Genomic DNA, 12250 nt, shown 5'->3' with positions numbered 1-12250 from the left:
AATCTACTTAAATGTTCATACAAATGTTATCTTCATACATGTTGTATTCTGCCTCACCCTTACAGAAATGCTTCCTGTAAATAATGTTCTCATCAAATTCTTATGACTTCTTGATTCATATTATGCATCTGAATGCCCATCCTGATGTTTGTATTATGCTATAAACTCTGGATCATTCCCAAGATGATAAAATGAATAAAAAGTTACTATTTTACTTTCTCATACCTGCTTTGTCACCCCCTACGTAACTAAAATATTTTCTTTTCAGGCCTTGAAGATTTTAAAACTTGTTTTATGTTCATAAATTCCCAGCATGTGCATACCAGAAAGAGAGTGTATTCTTTAGTCTTTTCTTCTGTATTCCAAGGCAGCATAGCATTGCTGATAACCCCAGCCCTATACCTTCTATGTACAAAAAGTTTCTTTGCAAAATACAGTACAAAATGTTGGTCCCCAAAGAAATCATTTCTTTTTTTTCTTTTTCTTTTCATCTGCTGCAATTTTTAGTTTGGCTTCTTCCACTGTAAGTGCTCCCAGCTTCTTCTTTTTTGCTTTCTTTACCTTTTCCTTGATAGCTTCAATATCAATTTTTGTTTCAGTAGAAGCTTTCTTAGGCTTTACAACTGGCTTTTCCTTGGGTGGGATGAAAGCTTTGTTTCTTTCCTCTTGTCTTCTACTAATGGCTTCTGCTTGTTTTGCCTTTTTCTCTTCTACTCTCTTTCTTTTTTTCAGGCTCTCTTTCAAGAAATATTCTCCACTTGCCAATTCTTTATCAATCTGGCTTTCTGGCTGTGGAGGTGGGAATGGTGTGTATTCCTTCTTAATATTTTTCTTCTTTGGCTCCTTGCGTCTTTTCAAGTTCTTGTGTTTGAACCGCGGCAAAAATCTTTCCCAATCCTGTCCTCTTAGTTCAGGGTATTTTGATAGCTCCCTTTTAATCATGAGAGTCTTAATATTATATATGGGATGTATATTCTTCATGGTGTGCAAAACAGCTTTTCTAACCTCTTTTAGCCCACTAAAAGGTCCAAGAGCTGAAACGGTGTTCCCCTGTACCGTGATGTAACAGTTTGTTAAAGTACACATTATGGATCATCCATCATTATGGATGATGACTAAGTATTTTGGTTGAACTGGATAGCATAGTATGTATATGTAGCTGTATATATACCTATGAATAGATTACTGTTAGAGCATACCTTCTGGCCTCTCTTGTGACTTATGATATGTGTGTCCAAGAATTTACATTTTGAAGATAACGTTACATACATAGAACTAGATAGAAATGAATATGAGGAAAGATAAATAACACTATAAAAATAAAATTGATACCTGGGGAAGTAGAAATGCATTCTAGTGAATACATTAATTTATATTCCTTATAGTCCCCTGAAATCTATTTCTTCTGCCACATCTTAATACCCCCCTGAAGCCTGTGAAAAAATTCCTATTGCCACAGTAGGAGCAGATTGAACTCATAACACACCTCTGCTTCAGTTCTTGCTTTCTTGAGCATTGATCTATTTTGTGCATATGTGAAAATATATCTATATGACTTTAGACCTGGTAGGGAGGAGAGTGAGAAGTAATAAGTTCTACCAACATGTGCTATTTTAAATGAGACATGATAAATAAGCATCAACAAAGAAAAACATGTTACAATACTTTACATTTCTAGATAATAATAAAAGAGAACATTTTGATAAAAACACTTTATTCTAATAAGACTGATAAAAACTGCATTAACATGAAGACTGGCTTGTTATGGTATTAAATTTTGTCTTGACCCATGGTCAAAGCTGAGGTTCTCTGGGCCATAACGCTTGGTGGATCCAATGAGTTCCACTCCAGGTGCCCTACCTGTATGACCCATGACTTCTAACAGTCCTCCTAATTAACACAGAATCTGCCACTGCTAGCCCCATCACCCACCTGAACAAAAGGAAAATTGTATCAGCAGATTCACCCCATCAGAGAATCAACACCAATGTCAAGCTGTTTCATCATACAGTAAATGAAGGTCAACATTTTAGTTTTCTAGGGTCCTGAGTCAAAGTTTGTGAGGCAGTAAGGGAAATAAGATGTAAGGTCCTATGTTGACTTGCACGCAGGTCTGTGAAATTTGGCTAGTGGGTTGTTTCTCCTTTTGACCCTTCTGCAACCACAGAAAATTCAACTAAATCCATTTCTGAAGCCAGTATTCTGCCTCCTTTACAAACACATTTTAAATATGCTTTTAAAAAACAAATCAAGTTGAAAATAAAACTATTGTTCATTCATGATTGTAGTAGAAATTAGTAACAGTATCATTGTGGTCAGCAGCTTCTTTCAGGAATGACAAAGAATTGGAATAGGACCGTAGAACCCCTCTACACATTACAGGTATTGTAGAATTAACAGGTTAATTAAACAATCACTTTAAGATCAGCTACACATGCAAAGTAGTTATCACACAATAAAAACTCCCACAGCTATAAAGTTAGACCTCAAAAATGTGTACTGACTTTGCAGCTGATTGTTATCAAGCTTCAACTATAGCAGAATCTCCTCTGTGGCTGGGAGCCCCTGCAAACAGGGGGTATACCTTGCCCTGCATGAAACCCCTGAACCTGCTGTGATCCCCTAGGGTTGGGGATGAGTGACAATCCCAGCCCACATAGGGCTCCCTGTCTGGGCTGTGCCTCACAGAAAACCAGGACTGAGAGCCCTGTACCTGACAGGGCTCTCAGCCCTGGCTGCATGTGGCATAGCAGGAGGTGCAATTGTGTGGATGATGCATTAGAGCCAATTGTGCCTTTACCTGCACTTGCAGAATCACACTTAGAAGGCAAAAAATGCACTACGGTTGCAAATTGGTTGCAGAAGGTCCTTTGTATTTGGCTGATAACTACTGACTTATAGATTCTTCCTGTGCTTTTCAGGAACATTCAGTCCTGCATACTTACCTAAATGCTGGATGATTTGGACATCTAATTTAGTTGTGTCCAGTAAGACCAGATTTTTAGAATGTGCTGAAAAAGGTGGTGACTCAGATCTGTAGGGTAACTATCAAATTAGTCAGATTAGACCCTATGATGCCATGATATTGCTGGGTTGAACCCAGAAGCTAATTCATTTAAACAAAACAGATATTTGATGTCCCAGATGATCCAGACAATACAGCACATTTGTCTTTTCCATTGTTTGGATAGGTGGGAGGACTAGCTGAAAGAAACTACTTTGCTGGAAAGTAGACACAAAATATCCAGGGGAAAAGAAAGCAATATGATCTTATTTAGAACCCAGCAAAAAACCTAGATGATTCATTCTGAAACCTTTTGTTTGAGTAATCCATTTTCCACTCTGCTTGTGATGGTAGTCTTATCCCCTTTACTCACTGCAGAAAAGCTAACCTACATGGTAATAATGCTGTACTCATCCATCCACTTTGTTATCAGAAAGACTCTCATACTGACTTCAATTGGGGCATGGAATAGTTCTATTTATTTGCAACATAAAGATCTTAGCCTAATTTGAAGTTCTTGACAGATAAAGAATAGTATAAAATGGCTGGACAGTATCTCAAGTCCAGTGAAATCTTTTTTATCTCTTTTAGGAGACAATGAAAAACTCAGTTTAAACACTGGTTCTTCATTGAATAAGGATACAGCTTATTGTATAGTGTCATATGTTCCAAACAACATTCTGCCAAGTTTTTCAAAAGAAGTGATTTTAGGTATCTTAGTTGTCAGACTCTCAACATGAAGTACCCTAAAAAAAAGCCTTATAATTTTCAGGGGATTCTGGCTACTCATTGTCCCTTCAGGGTAATTCAATTTGGGAATCAAAACGGAGACCCCTCCCTCCTCCCTCCCTCCCCCTGCCATGACTTTGTTTTAAAAATGCTGGCTATGCTAATATCAATATGTTTTTAAAATATTATTGGAAATTCTACTTTTGATTGATGGAGAAATTAAGTTTAACAACATTTAGAGGAGACAAATATATTACAAAATTTTCCTTAATCCTACTATTTGCTTATGGAAATCAGGAAACTGCACAGTAAAATATGTGATTTCATGTACAAGTTTTGCATCCACAGAGTGGGAGCCCTTTGAAAACTTGGCTTTAGGTGGTCTCATAGAATTGGCAGGAATAAGAATTAAAATTATTCAAAACATGTAAAAGTAAAAATAAGTCTTAATAGTTGTACTAAGTTGTACATTCAGGTTAAGTACAGACAATTAAACAACCTGGGGCTGAATTGATTTAATCTTTGCAGGTTAAAATGCAATCTATGCATCTAAAATGCTTAGATTGAACCAAAAAACAACTGAACAGACATTCACGTTTGATTCCGGAAATGCAGCCACATGCCTACAGTACCCAGGCTAAAAGCTTGCCTGCACACTTCCCAGCTCAACTGAAGCAGACAGCTTGGGCCAAGGCTAGCCAGCCCACCCTCTAATGTGGGGCTTGTAGGGGTGGTACAAAGCATCCTGGGATGCTGGGGAACTGCATGTTAACTTGAATCTGGAGGGGACAGAAGTTCAATAAACTGATTTAACCTAAATCAGTTACATCTTGATACTATATCCATCCAGATTTATCTTAAACTGGTTTCAGCCATTTTGAAAGCAGTTTATGTGCACTGAACTTCTGGGCTAGGGGCAGATATTACACATAAACTGATTTAAGTGAGCAAAAACTGATTTAAGCCTGTAACAGAACAGACGTTCAGTGCACATAAACCAGTTTGAATATGGCTGAAAGCACTTTGAGGTAAACCTGGTTGAATATAATATCAGATATAACTGATTTGGGTCAAACCAGTTTATGCAATGTCTGTCCCAGACCCCTTGCTGGTTTAAGTTAAATCAGAGTCTCCCAGCATACTGGTATGGTCTCTGGGTGGGGCAGGGCTCTCTGCTACACAGCAGGGCTGGCCCCTCTCCTCTGCTCCCTGGCCAGAGCTCCAGGAGACTTGCAGGCACAGCAGGGTCTGCTGGCTTCCCTATGCATCCTCTTCTACCCTCTCACCACTCACTGCTTAAGCAGAGATCCCTTCCTCCTCTCTCCCACAACACGGACCATAGCCAGCATGTGGTATGTAAGGCTAGTGCCATGTAAGACTCCGGCAAAGAATGCAGACACAGCAGGGTTTGCCTGGCATCCTCCTTCCCTACTCCCCCTCCCTCACTGCTCAAGCAGGAAATCCCCCTCCCCACTCCTTCCCATCTCCCACAGCAGGGACCCCAGCCCCAGGCACCTTCGGCATGTGGTATGCTAGATAATGCTAAGAGGTTTCTGTGTGTGTGTCTCTCTCCAGTTTCAATGGGGAAGGCAGACAGAACAGTGACTCCTTAGGGCTGTTTGGAGCTAATCAACAGGTCAGCTGGTAAGCTGTTTAAGATGTTTGAAGTAATGGAGAGAGGCTATTGTTTTGCTAATCGGGTGATAAAGACTGTTATCAACCCCTCAACTGGCTTGCTTGCCTGTCAGTTTACTGCAGACTGTATAAACAGGGAGAAGGAGGTTAAAAAGCTCCATATCATCAACAGATTCATGCACTGCACACGCCTGTCCTCCCTTGCCTAAGAGTGCTATCAGGGGGCTGAGGGCTGGCAACACTCCTGCCCCTTGATCAGCCAGCAGGGAAAAGCCTGGGAGAGTGCAGGTAGACCTCCTGAATGAGAGAGTTCTGCTGGGAATTGGCCATACCCCCTTACCTCAGCACTGGAAGAGGAAGGGAGGGCTGCTCTAATGCCCCCCCCCCCCCAGCTCCTAGCCTAAGCTACTGCAGGCATGTGCCCAAATTTCCTCAGTTCAAATAGGAGGTCTGTCCAGTTTCAAACCGGTTCAGCCTAGCCAGGTTAGACTAACCTGAAAAGATTGACTCAATTCAGGCTCAGGCTTTTTGAATGTCTGTCCCTAGCCCTGTTGTGCTACAGATTTGAACCGGTTTCTGATCACTTATACTGGTTTATGTGCATCTTCTGTCCCTAGCTTCAGTTAGGATGACAAACATATAATATACTTGATACAATACTTCCAAACTTTTACATGTTAAGTTACTGTCTAGTGCTATATTCCCACTCCACTAATGAGTGGACAAACTTTTCACTTTGAAAAACACCAGATGCAATTGGCTAAGTACAGATGTTCAAAAAGCCTGAGGTGAATGTGCTTTAAGTATTATGCTTTACTCAAAGTACTCTAGATTAGGTCAGGACTGAACAGAACAGACCTATGCCGTTCTGTGGGGGAGGCAGCGGGTACAGGGCTGGGAGCCTTCCTGCACTGGCCAAGGCCAGGAGTTTGGGGGCACTCTCTCACACCTCCCAGAGAGCCCCACAGGCTCCCCAAGCTGCCAGAGACTCCTGACCACAGCCCAACAGGAAAGCCATCCCTGATTGGTTGCCTAGCACAGAGGAGTAGTCTCCCCCCCACCACCACTCACTGCTCTATGATCCTTCAGCAATAGGCAGGCTGGGTTGGAAGTGACTGGGGGCTGGACTTCAGGTGGGGGAGCCCATCTCTTGAATGCCAGTGGGCGCAGACTGGGCACCAGCATCTAACCAAAGCTGTAATGGGGGATGGGGGCACCTGCCCCACCTGGATCTGCTGTGAATCAGGATTGGGGAGGGGTATAGGGCACGGTCACTCAGGGCCAGGATGGACATATGCACATGTGAACACAAATATGCACATGCACACACACACTCCCCCAAGCTTCACGCCCTTCAGAGAGCCAGTGGCAGCACAAGCAGTGGCAGCAGCTCTGCCCCCTACCCCCTGGCCATGTTGTGGTATGTGCTGGTGCCAGGGCTGCTGCAGTAGTGCTGAGGCATACTAAAGCCTGTCCAGAAGGGCTAGGGAGAAAAGTGGTCTCTGTCCCTGCAGCATCCCCGACACTGAGTCATGCTGCTGCAGCAACCGTGGCCAGGGTTTGGCATGTCCCAGTGCTGGGCCTGCTGCAGTGACAGAGACCCCTTTTTCCCTCAGACCGCCTGGCCTTGCTGTGGTATGTCCTAGTTCTAAGGCTGCTGCAGTGGTGTTAGGGCATCCCACAGCCGGGGGGCAGGGTAAGGGTCTCTATCACTGCAGCAGGCCCAGCACAGCTGGCCAGAGGGAGGACACAGGGCTGGGATCACAGGCTGTCACTGACTCAGCCTGTGCCTGAGGCTAGAACACACCCATGCACAAAGCCACCTGGGATGCTGATGGAATTCAGCCTACCTTAACACATGGTGTGGTTCAAGAAAGTACTGTAACCTAAAGTGCTTAAATCTGATACTACATCCATCAAGGCTTAACCTGAGTGCATTCTGCCATTTTTCAAGCACTCTGTGAACCATGGACCTGTTTGGTTACAGCTTTAGAGCACTTTCTGCAAGTTTACTGCATTAAGTGTAACTACTGTACAGGCTTATTATCTATATTTAACCAACACATCCTTTATTCAGACTCCTCCCTATCCCTTACCACCACCAGTAAATCATAGCCCTATTCTCCCTGTTTCGTCATACACCTCCACAATTCTAGATAATTACATTCACACATATTGGTGCAGCCAGTCTTGACAAAAGAGCAGTGGAATATATATATATATATATATACACACACACACACACACACACACACATAAGTGGATACTGTGCAAAATGAACTGCATTAACTAAGTTTTCATAGACATTCAGGCTGGAAGGGACCCCGGAGGATCATCGAGTCCAGCCCCCTGCCCCAGGGGCAGGAAGTCAGCAGGGATCATAAGATCCCAGCAAGACAAAAATCCACATGTGTCTTGAAGGCGTTCAAAGTGGGTGCTTGAACCACCTCCGGTGGCAGTCTATTCCAACCCTTTGGGGCTTGGACAGTAAAGAAGTTCTTCCTTATTTCCAGCCTGAATCAGTCACAGAAGAGTTTGTGACCATTCAGTCTTGTCATCTTTTGGGGCACACTGGTGAACAGACATTCCCCCAGATCCTGGTGAACACCCCTGATAAACTTAAAGGTGGCCATCAAATCGCCCCTGAGCCTGCGCTTTTCCAGGCTGAAGAGTCCCATGGTTCTCAGCCTCTCATCATAAGGTCTGCTTTCCTGACCTCTGGTCATGCACATGGGTCTCTTCTGCACTCTCTCAAGCTTCTCCACATCCTTTTTGAATTGTGGAGCCCAAAACTGGATGCAGTACTCCAGCTGCGGCCTCACCAAGGCTGAGTACAATAGGAGAATGACATCCCGGGATTTACTTGAGAAGCATCTATGGATGCAAGCCAGTGTTTTGCTCACTTTACTAGTTGCAGCATCACATTGAAGGCTCATGCTCATCTTGTGGTCAATCATGACCCCCAAGTCCCTTTCATCTGTAGTTCTAACCAGCGTAGCACTGCCAAGCCTATAAGCATGCTGCAGGTTTTTCCTCCCAAGGTGGAGAACCTTGCATTTTTCGGTGTTAAACACCATCAGATTTTCATCCACCCACTTCATGAGCCTGTCAAGATCTGCCTGGATCACCCTCCTGTCCTCAGGTGTGGATGCTTTACTGCAGAGTTTGGTGTCATCAGCGAACTTGGCGAGCCCGCTGCTGACAACAATGTCTACATCATTGATGAATATGTTAAAATGTATAGGCCCTAGGACAGAGCCTTGAGGGACCCCACTTGTAACTGTGCACCACAACGATTGGCTTCCATCAACCACCACCCTCTGGGTACTACTGCGGAGCCAATTCCCCAGCCAGCGGATCATGGTGAGGTTGAGGCCACAGTTAGCCAGTTTTGCCAAGAGGTGATCATGGGATATCAGATTGAAGGCTTTTTTAAAATCAAGATATATGACATCAATCTCTTCCCCCTTGTCCAGGTGATAGGTCACCTGGTCGTAAAAGGAAATGAGATTGGTCAAGCAAAACCTACACACAACAAACCCATGCTGGGTATCCCTCAGGTTATTGCCATCAGCTAGTCTGTTAAGGATGGCCTCTTTGATAAAATTTTCCAAGACCTTCCCCAGGATAGAGGTCAGGCTGATGGGCCTGTAGTTTGCCAGATCTACTTTCCTCCAAAGTTTTGAACTTTAAGCACTGTTGAACTTTACACTGACTTTTTTTTAATCAAACCACATTGCTCAGAATTAACGCTATGTCTAATAAACACTGGGCATGTCTACATGAGAGACTGCTACTAGGCAGTCATTACTGTGCATTTATTTATTAGTTATTTTAACAAGTTCTAAATAGATGTGCAGTAACAGGAGTTATTGCACAGTAGCACCAGCAAACAGCTTTTAGGTGATGCTACTGCACAGTAGCATATTAGCACTGTCTATGCATAACTGCTTAGTATTTTCCAGCTACTGCATAGTCAGCATCTCATATAGACACACCCACTGTGTATATATTTTCCTGCATCTAACTTTTTCACTGAAGAATTGATGTATGCATTCTTTTGCAATGATCCTAACCAAAACCTTAGATTATATAGTCTTACTCTTTGTGCACCATTGTAAACTCGGTGGAACCTGGTGAATGATTAAACTCATGCTTTCCTTTTACTAAGCTCCTTTTGGTTTAGCACCTACACAGAAAAAGCCTGCACTGTAAATCTATGTCTGTACCCAAGGTAATGAATAGTTTTCTTTCTCAAAGTTCAATTCATAAACAAATATAATTTGTTATATTTGCATTTTTATATTTTCACAGTTTGCACCTGTAACAGTGCCCTTTGGCTTTGGCATTTCCTAGCACTTAATAACCTGGTACACTTAGGGATAGTGACTTTCTTGAGATTTTACCCTAGCCAGGCATTAGCTGTGAGGAAATGCCCACTGGTCATAACTGCATAATTACATTCATAGATTCCACTTGTGCAATGTACCCATGGTACAATTTACAGCATTCTAGAAGTGTATTGTTGAAAATGTTAGTGATGGCCTGTTTTTTATATTGGGTGTTGTATGCTATTTGCACGTATAGAGTTAAGATTATTTCAACTTTTCTTCCATTATATAACCATTTATTTTTTCAATGGTTTATAACTATGCAATAAAAATTCACTCACGTTTAATTTTGGCAGACACAGTTTCGAGTTAGAATAAGTCAAGCTGGAATTTTAAGAGTGTAAAATAAATAGAAGTTGAATTTTCTTCCATGCATTTTTATACTTGGTATACATTAGAAGCCAGTTTTTTCCTGAACTAAGTTAGCATTACACCAAACAAACTGAAGCTTCTTCATTGAAGGGGGTTCCTTCAATGTGAGATATGAGTGAAAACCTGACTTGTTAAAGTATATTACTTATTGTTAGAATGTGGACTGAGAAAGGGGAAGGGAAACCTGGATAAGAAAAATAATTGCATAAATAAGTTCACTTGAAATTAGAAAAATTGGCTCTTAAATGTTTAGGCAAAACTTTCACTATAAGGATTATGAGATAAATCTAAGGAAAATGTGACATTCCTATCTCAAAAAAGCAGGGGCCCTGTCTTCTGTTATAGGCGTAGGCCAATTCTGTGTGCCAAACCTCTGTTCTGTTATGGGTATAGACTAGTTTCTGATCACTTATACTGGTAAAGGTGTGATGTCTGTACCTGGCCTTTAGGTGTGGGTTATCAGGGATCCTGGTTTTCTCTGTTTAAAAAATGCAAATTCTCTATTAAACATTTTGCAAATCCTCTAATTAAAGAACCCGAAATCCACATTTTTCTGTGATTAAAATGCAACACCATTATATATATAGTTATCAGTTGACCACAATGTTTTATTAATATATTTACAGTATTAAAGTGATTCGGAAGCTTACCTGTGCCTCAATCACTATAATAAAATACCTTCTAAATACAGCAGGGGGAGAACTTGCCTCCCCGCCCCGAGATTTCTGTGTCCACAACAAGGCATTGGGCTGCAGCAAGGTCAGACCAGCTCCAGAGGAGCTAACTCTAAGGCCCAGTTCATGGGACCCAGCATGAGAGGAAGCATTGCACTGCCATGGTGAGATGTGGAAGTGGCAGTTGCAGAGGCATGGAGTTGTGCCCCTGCTGCTGGCAGGCAGGCAGGCACAGGGCATGTCACCTTGGTGGCAATGGCTATGGAGGTGGCTCCTACCCACAGCTGGTCCAGTCTGGCTGCAGCTCTGCACTCCATGTCATGCTGTGGGTGCAGAAATCTCAGGAGGCATGTGTAACCCCCAACATGTGGCCTGTTCCCCCTCCCTCCTGCATAGCCTGTGCCCCTTTCTTACCTTGTCCCCATGGCCTGTGCCCACTCCCCTCCCACCCCCCATAGACTTACCTGGAGGGAGGTGTGGGAACTGCTTTCTACTGCTGCTTGGCTGTCATGTGCTTGTGTGCATGCACAAATGCATGTGGCACTCCCTGTCTCTAATTGCCCTCCTCCTGTTCCTCTCAACCCCAAGAAGCCCCATGCAGGCTGTAATTCAGCCAGCCTGGAAGTAGAAACCTGTGGTTTTCTGTGTTTTTCTCCTTCAGGGGCAATCCATGTTTTTCTTCATTAAAGGAGAAAATCTGCATTTTTCTGCAGCAAAAATCCAGATCCCTGGTGATAAACTCTGTCAAATCACAACTGAGAAAACAAAGAAAGATCGTTCCTCAAAGCCAATCAAGTGACCAGTTTTCCAATACTGCACGCTACAGAAGTTTCTTCTGATCTGATAAATATTACCTATTTTAATGATATTGTCCATTTCCTAACTTAGAACTTAAAGAAAGAATAAATCATAGTGAAGGCAACCTTTTAAAATGTGACAATTATAGGCAATGCCCATAACTCATCTATATTTAAGTATTGGTATTAAACATTCATTCTTATTGTTGGTTATGTAGACATAGAAAAAAGTAAGATGAAGGGAAGAAGATGTAAGGAAAAGTGTATTGTTTCCTTAAAGGTTAGGAAGAAATCCAAGAATGATCATTTCTTTTGATTTCCCATTTTAAAAATTCAGACTGATCCAAAGCCCACTAGAGTTCAGCGAGTCTTTCCAACTAATTTCAATGACCTCTGGATCAGTCTCCATGTCTTATTTGGGAGCTCGCCCATTCCCTGCTCTTACTGGATATTTATTTTTCAAGAGGCCACTTTCTCGTACATCCATTAAGGTGTCTAATGGTATCTTTATGATCTTCTTCATTCTTATCAATGCAATGAGTCTTTCCAGGAATTTATGCTCTACTGCTGCTAAAAACTTAAGGGCTTCTCCAACTGCAGATGTTCATCTGAACTGAACTGAGAGATCTTTCAAGTTTCACCCAATGC

At 42.4% G+C, this 12250-nt stretch overlaps 1 pseudogene; it reads right to left on the bottom strand.

The window, feature by feature from the left end:
- Positions 1-460: 460 nt before the first annotated feature.
- LOC102386357 lies at positions 461-1086 on the bottom strand (annotated as a pseudogene).
- Between the last annotated feature and the right edge of the window lie 11164 nt (positions 1087-12250).

This window comes from Alligator sinensis, unplaced genomic scaffold (genome assembly GCF_000455745.1).
Source record: "Alligator sinensis unplaced genomic scaffold, ASM45574v1 scaffold1029_1, whole genome shotgun sequence".
Classification (NCBI taxonomy): Eukaryota; Metazoa; Chordata; order Crocodylia; family Alligatoridae; genus Alligator; species Alligator sinensis.
This window is presented reverse-complemented; position numbering and strand designations above follow the sequence as displayed.